The sequence below is a fragment of the Mustela lutreola genome, chromosome 7, assembly GCF_030435805.1.
Source record: "Mustela lutreola isolate mMusLut2 chromosome 7, mMusLut2.pri, whole genome shotgun sequence".
NCBI lineage: Eukaryota > Metazoa > Chordata > Mammalia > Carnivora > Mustelidae > Mustela > Mustela lutreola.
In genome coordinates this window covers 2,341,539-2,349,325 of record NC_081296.1, presented here as the reverse complement: position 1 = coordinate 2,349,325, position 7,787 = coordinate 2,341,539, and the positions used below count along the sequence as shown (strand labels likewise).

Here is a 7,787-nt window from a genome sequence, read left to right as displayed (position 1 = left end):
CTGTCTGTAAAATAAATACATAAAATTTTTTTTAAAAAAAGATTTTATAAAAAGAACTGGAAAATAAGTTGGCTGGAAAAAAAAAAAAAGTAGAGAATGTGACCAGGCTAGAGACTAGACCAAAGCCATACATTAGATTTAAGGTATATTATGGTCTGTTGGAAGAAACTGTATCCCAAAATTTAAAGAAAGAAAAACTTATACAAATACAAAAAATAAGGTTAAGTACAATGAAGGGATAGACTATGACTATAAAAATGAACATTATAAAAGGTATCGATAAGGGATGCCTGGATGGCTCAGTTGGTTAAGCAACTGCGTACAGCTAGGGTCATGATCCTGGAGTCCTGGGATCAAGTCCCGTATCAGGCTCTCTGCTCAGAAGGGGTCTGCTTCTGCCTTTGACCCTCTCCCCTCTCATGCTCTCTCTCTCACTCTCTCAAGTAAATAAATAAAACGTTTTAAAAAATAAAAAATAAAAAGTTATTGATAAGATAAACTAGTTAAAATAGAAAAGAGGAAAAATTCAAAAAAATAGAGAGAAAAGTAAAATTTTTAAAAATTTAACTTTGAAAGACTAAAGGATCATGGGGGGAAAATCCATGAATTCTGTGTGCTGCATTCCTGTATCTCTGGAGTTCCACCATTTTCATTGATCTGTGAACTTGGTCTTGGCTGGATGTTCTTGCTGATCTTCTGGGGGCCTGTCACCGTGACTCTCAAATGTCTTTGCAGAACTGCACCGCCCTTGCCAGGGGCCAGGCTAAGCAATCTGTGTGGTTATGGTCTTGGAGCTTTTGTTCCCTGAGCGCTTTCTGTAGAGTTCCCGCGGACAGGAATGAAAATGATGGCCTCCCAGTCTCCCACCTGGAGGAGCCAAGAGCTCAGGGCCCCAGTCCTCAGTGCGCGCTCAGAGAAAAGCGTTCAATCCCTCCCATCTCCCTGGTTTCTGGCCACGCTCTGAGCTCCCCCGGCATGTAGCCGAGCATTTCTGTCTCAGGCGCACGGCCCTGTTTGGAGTCTCCAAACCCAGCAGATTCCTGCCACGCCCTCCCACACCACTCCTCCTGGAAAAGGAGGGGGTGTCCCCAGATCTTCCACTTGTGGGGTCCCTGCTCCAAGAGCAGGGGTCAAATGTGCCTTGTATCACAGTTTAAGGTAATCCTGAGCTGAAAGCCCCCGCCTTGGCTCTGTCTCTGCAGCCGGCTTCCCTACTCTGATGCCTGGGGTCTCTGTCACACTCAGACACCCCTGGTCTTTCTGTGACCCCACGGGTCCTGAGACCACACAGTCCCCACGAGGGCTCCGCCCCCACTTAGCCTCTGGGGCCGCGTCTCTCAGTGGAGCAGACTTCTAAAAGTTCAGATTTTGTGCTCCGCTGCTCTACCACTTGCTGGGAGCTGGCCCCTCCCCCTCCCCAGGTCTATCTTCCTGTATGTCACTTTGGCTTCACTTCACACATCCTACCTACCAAAAAGGGGTCACTTTTCTGTTTCAAGAGTTGTTGATCTTCTCTTCACTCTCTTGTTGAGTTTGTAGGTGTTCAGAGTGGTTGGATAACTATCCAGCTGGATCCCTCGGACCAGATGAAATTTAGGTCTCCTACTCCTCCGCCGTCTTGCTCTTCCTCTGAAAAGCTCTCAGCTTTTCCCTGTTGAGGACCATACTTGCTGTGGGCTTTTCATAGATAGCTTTTATGTTATTGAGCTATGTGCCCTCTATCCCAATATTTTGAAGAGTTTTAATCAGGAAAGGATGCTGTATTTGGTCAAATGCCTTTTCTGCTTTAATTGAGAGGATCATAAGGTTCTTATTTCTTCTTTTGTTAATGTGACCCATCACACTGGCAGAGGGGATTTTAATCTGACTGACGGTGAGTAGAGAATTTGTTCTTTTTTTAGGAGACCTCAGCTCCTACCAGCCCCCAGCAGTGGAGCACCAGAGTGGAAGTTAACCACGGTCTACACTCCTGGCCCTGGCACCCACTGGCTGGGTCCCCTCAGCCATGTCTTAACCTCTGAAACTGTTTACTTCCTGATACAGATAGAGTAAGAGCGTCTTGTTTGCAGGGCTGCTGAGAGATCCAGGTGACTGGGCAGCTGTGAGGCACGTAGGGAGCATTCCACACCTCCTGGTTACTGATAGCTCTGGATTATCACAAACTCCTTTGTGTTGGTCCCCACCCGCCCCTGGTGCCCTGGCTCCCAGTACACGGCTGGCGGGTGCTCGTGGAGCCCAGGGAAGTCTCAAATGCAGAAACCACTGAATGACTGTGTCACGGGCAAGAGCCAGGAGCAAAATGGTAAGTGAGAGCGTGGAGAAGACAAAGACAGGGAGAAAAGGTGAGGGGTCACTAAGGAGAGGCCGTTCTACAGAGACTCGGGAAGGAGGTAGGGGAGCACCAGGAGAATGAGAAATTCAGAAATGCAAACAAAGCGATTAGGGTGAGAGCTGAGGAATCACAAGAACCACGGGCTGCTGTTTCAGTGATAGTAACTGCCTATTACAGAGCAAGCAAAGGAAGGGAGACTGCTTCTTGGCATGAGGTTTTGTTTGGGAGTGATGAGATGTTCTGGAGGCTGACAGTATTGCTTGCACAATAGCGAATATACTAAAACCACTAAATTATACATTTTTAATTGGGTCTATGTAAACTCTATCTCCAGACAGTAAAAGGAATAAGGGGAAATGCAGCGTGCTGGTCCCATCTGGGGTGTGTGCGCGCGGGAGCACTGAAGACACTCGAAACATGTGCTCAGTTCTTCATGGTCATGCCAGGGGTTGATTTTCTTACTCATTAAACTGTAGAGATATGCTTTACTTATGCTTTTTTGATTGTATAAAAATATGACAAAAAGTTAAAATGCGTCCTATAAGGGAGAAAAGCATGGGAGAAAAAGAACAAACCGAGGAAGATACCGGAGCAGAAATATCTAGAAGAGATGCAGCGGGATGGGAACCTGCATCAGGAGATGCTCAGGCCACCCTGTAGGCTGCCCAGGCACTTCTGCCAGCCGGCCCTACCCCAAGCCCTCCCTGAGGCTGGAGGTCAGCTAAGCTTAGCTGGGGAGCTGCCAATGGCCTCAGCCTCCTGCCCCAGCTCTGACTTGGCTTTCTATGCCCAATGTTCCTCTTTTTTTATATAAAATATACAGCCACCTCCTCCAGGATGTTTTCCCTGATATAGCCAACCAAACTGGTCCCTTGCCACCTTATAGACCCTACTCCCTCACTCAGGATGCTGGTGTCCCGACCTTGAAGGCTTGGGGTCTTTGATATTGTCTCTGTGAACTGCTCAGTGGTTTTAATATGCTCGGGGTCATGCCTGCCTCCCACCTGTAAGCGTCTCAGGGCAGTGACTGAACATGTGGGCCAGTCCCCCCAGCCAGACAGCCAGCTCAGCTACTTGAGCAACCAAACGGCTCTGGGAATGGTGTCCTTACACACAAAGGGAAAACCTCTCTCCCAGATACAACACTCTCTCTCTAAGGCTCCCCTGCAAAAAAGATGCACAGAATATAATGTGGTATAAAGAGCTCCACAACAGTTACCTGACAGAGAAATGATGAACTCTATGTAGATAGCTTATAACCTGAAAATCCACTTGAAAATACATGACTTTGCTGGCTCTTCCAACAAACATAAGGACAACGAAACACTTAACACTTAGAACAGGACGCAGAGGCGCTCCGTACAGGCGGTGCTGAAGTGCTCCGTCAGCTCACACCTGCTTGCTTTCCACCAGCCTCCTTTACGCTCAGCCAGCAGCCCAGGGCCCCAGCAGACAGCTCTGTCCGTCTGCCAGCACGTCCTGCTGCCCCCACGCCAGCTAGCCCACACTGACCAGGAGAGATGAGAAGGGACGAGCCGCTGAGGGTGGTGTCCAGGAGAGGACACTGGTGGGACGATGGGAAGAGAAAGGTGCACCTGCTGTGGCCTGACCAGTACCAGCTGGGGTCTCAGACGATAGACGTCCCTCCAGACCGGGGCAGGAAGAGGTCATGGCCACCCAGAGCTCCCCTGGCGGCTTCCTCCTTTGGGGTTTCTCTGAACGCCCAGGACTTGAAAGAAGCCTCTTCGTGGTTGTCCTACCTTCTGACTCAGGTGGGCAACACCCTCACCATTCTGCTGTCTGACCTTTTTCCTCTCTGACCTGTCCTTCTTGGACCTTCTTGGATGAGTTCCATCCTCCAGATGCTGGTCAACCCCTGGGGCCCAAAACCCATCAGCTTCCTTGGCTGCTCTGTTCAGCTCTTCATCTTTCTGTTCCCGGGGACCACTGAGTGCACCCTCCTGGCAGTGATGGCCTCCGACTGCTATGCGGCCACCCGCCAGCGCCCCCACTACACCACCATCATCTAGCCCTGCCGGTGCCAGCAGCTGGCATCCGTGGCCAGGGTCATCGGGCTGCTGGAGTCAGTAGTCCAGACGCCACCCCCTCTCCGCCTGCCCCTCTGTCCCCATCGGCAGATGGATGGCTTCGTGTGTGAGGTCCCAGCTCTAATCACATTGTCCTGTGGGACCACCACCTACAATGAGACCCGGAGGGCTGTGGCCAGTGTCCTCATTCTGGTCGTGCCCCTCGGCCTCATCCTTGTCTCTTACTGTGCCATCGCCCGAGCAGTGCTGAGGATTAACTTGGCGCAAGAGTGGAGGAAGATGTTTGGGACCTTCCCCTCCCATCTCACAGCGGTCACCCTCTGGTACAGCTCAGGCATTGTCGTCTCCCTCCAGCCCCAGAGTTCCTATGCTCACAAATGGGGCAAGTTCTTTGGTCTCTTCTATGCCGTGGGCACCCCAGCACTTACCCTCTCACCTGAGGAACAAGGAAGTCAAGAGAGCCTTCAGGAGACTGCTGGGGAAGGACAGGGACACAAGGCGGAGCTGAGTGCGGGTCCATGTGCTGCCCAGTCCAGAAGAGGTCCTCGTGCCGCTGGCAGGAAGCCTGTGTTCCCCGCACCTGTGCCCTCCCCCACGGTGCCACGCCAGTGGATGATGGCCACGTGTGTGCACGCAGGGGTGCTTGCATGTGCCCTATCTGTAAGGCAGGGACAGGAAGTGGGCTGAGGTGCAGAAGGCACCGATACGTGAAACAGGAGAGATTTCAGATGATCTCCTCTTTGATCTATTTTGTCTTTAATGGTCTTTGCCTTCACCACGATGTGTCTACACCATCTGTCCTAATGGTTTCACACCCATTTCTGATCCCTGCCACACCATTTTGCTTCTCCCTTCAGTTTTTCCCACACTTCCTTCTGTGTGTTTTGCATTGTTCATTCATTTCATCCTCCCAAATGACAGCAGGAGGGGGAGCTGAGGTCAGGCAAGCTCTGAAACCAGCCCAGGAGCACAGACTTTAGATCTAATATCTAAGCCACGCAACCTCTCTTAGGGTACTCAGATGTCCTCGCACCTTCAGCCTGGGAACAGAGCAGCCTCGGGACAGAGAGGGGAGTCACTTAATGCCTGCATTTCACACACACACACACGCACACACACACGCACACACACACACACACGCACACACACACACACACACACACCATGGGTCACATCAGCACCTGCATTTTACCCCCCCATCCCCACCCTAGAGGTCACCTCGGCCCCAGCATTGCTTTCCCTGGTGTCCACAGGAAACCTTGGTGTGGACATTCTTTCCTCCAGCATCCACAGGTTACCTCGGTGTGGACATTCCTTCTCTCAGTGTCCACAGGCCACTTTGGTGTAGACATTCCTTCCCCTGGCATCCATGGGTCACCTCAGTGTGGACATTCACTCCCCTGGTGTCCACAGGTCCCCTAAGTGTGGACATTCCTTCCCTTGGTGTCCAAGGGTCACCTCGGTCCCTCCATTCCTTCCATCAGCATCCACAGGTCTCCTTGGCTTCTCCATGCCTTTCCCCCAGTGTCCACGGGTCATCTCAGTGCAGGCGTTCCTTCCTCCAGCATCCATGGGTCACCTAGATTTCTCCACTCCTTCCCCAGCACCCATGAGTCACTTTGGCATGGACATTCCTTCCCCCCACGTGCACGGGTCACCTAGGTGCGGGTGTTATCCTCTGGGCAGAGGAAAATCTCAGAGCCAGGAGCGCCCCCACCGTGGGCACTGAGCAGGAACGTGTCCACCAGGTGGACCCACAGGGATTCTCCTGGAGGTCATCATCAGCCCCGCATTCTGCTCAGACCGTTGTCGTCACTGAGTGTGCACTGATTAGGGCACTCCAGGTACCATGTACGTGATTTACGTGTATCAATGCATTGTACCATGTACGTGATTTACGCGTATCAATGCATTGTACCATGTACGTGATTTACGCGTATCAATGCATTGTACCATGTACGTGATTTACGCGTATCAATGCATTTAATCCCTGTCACACCATGAGGTGGATCCTAGCTTTTTCAGATGCACAGAGTCTTTTTCATAAGACACAGAGCTAAGCAGCAGCTTCAGGTCAGCAATCTGTCCCCAGGAGGCTGACTCAAGTCTCTACGTCCTTAACCCTGTCTTTTGGTAGAAACAGTGCTTCTACTGCCCAGGTAAGAAGTCTCAGCTTCTCAGTAAACTTTGAGGAACTCATCCCAATCTAGAAACAAATCTAAACCAATTTTGCATCCAAGGGAAGTTTCCTTCCTGGGAATAAGAAATTATTGAAGGCCTCAAAGCATCCCATGTGATCAAGACGCCGCAGTAAGTGGTTGGAAGTTTTGTTACGGCTCATGGTATGCATTCCTGGCTTAGATGCCCCAGAAGGCTTCAGACTCCCAGAAGGCAAGGGCCAAAATGTTGTGGAAAATTGGCACCCAATTAATTCTATGAATGAATGAATGAATCTCTCCAAAGAATGCATATGGCTTTCTGGAGATCCTAATCGCACACATGCTGTCTCTCAGCTTTTCCGTGGCAATGACAACACCAAATTCTCTTTGGCGCATGCTGATGAAATAAGAAAATGGGAAAATTCTACTTTTATTCTAACCCCAGCACAAAATGGCTTTGGCGGAACATTTTCTCCCTGCAGCAGCAGCACACAACAGCAGACTTAACTCCGTGTTCATCCTGAGCCTCCCAGCAAGCCACGGGCAGTACCCTTATGTCCCTCATGCTCCTCTCAGACCACGTCCCGCTCTTAATGTAGATCCCCCAGCTGGTAGTAATAGCCTCATCTCATCCCTGCAAGTACTACTGACCCTGATCTCACTTTTCAGATCATGGCATTTCTTTTTCTCCTGACCCGCCACCTTTTCTCGCCTGCACCCGCTCTTCAGCTCTGATCGTACAGAAGCCTGTGGGGGACACAACAGAGCCTGACATGAAGCAGTCTGAAAGGAACTGTTTTAATGAAACCTGACGTGTTTGAATAAAGGGCTTAACACAGGCTTTAGAACTAGCATTTCAGTCTGAATTAATTCTCCGTGTGATGTTATCTACTCAAAACGTCAGGAGGAAATCTATGCTAAACTTAACAATAACCCTCGAAGTGTGCAGGGAAGACAGAGGTGGTCGGAGACAGATTTCCAGCTTATGTAACTGAGTATGAGGCTGTTAGCCTTACGAGTCAAACCCATCAGTTATCTCACCAGCATGAGATGGGTTTACTCAGGGATTAAAAAAAAAAATGCAGGGGTGCCTGGGTGGCTCAGTGGGTTAAGCCTCTGCCTTCGGCTCAGGTCATGATCCCAGGGTCTCAGCAGGGATCCTACGTCCCCCTGTCTCTGCCTACTTGTGATCTCTGTCTGTCCAATAAATAAATAAAGTCTTTAAAAAAAAAAGAATTATAATCCAGG

The 7,787-nt window shown here is 50.2% G+C and overlaps 1 pseudogene; it reads left to right on the top strand.

Moving 5' to 3' along the window:
• The first annotated feature begins 4,001 nt into the window (after nucleotides 1-4,001).
• LOC131835440 (olfactory receptor 2H1-like) lies at nucleotides 4,002-4,888 on the top strand (annotated as a pseudogene).
• Nucleotides 4,889-7,787: the final 2,899 nt, after the last annotated feature.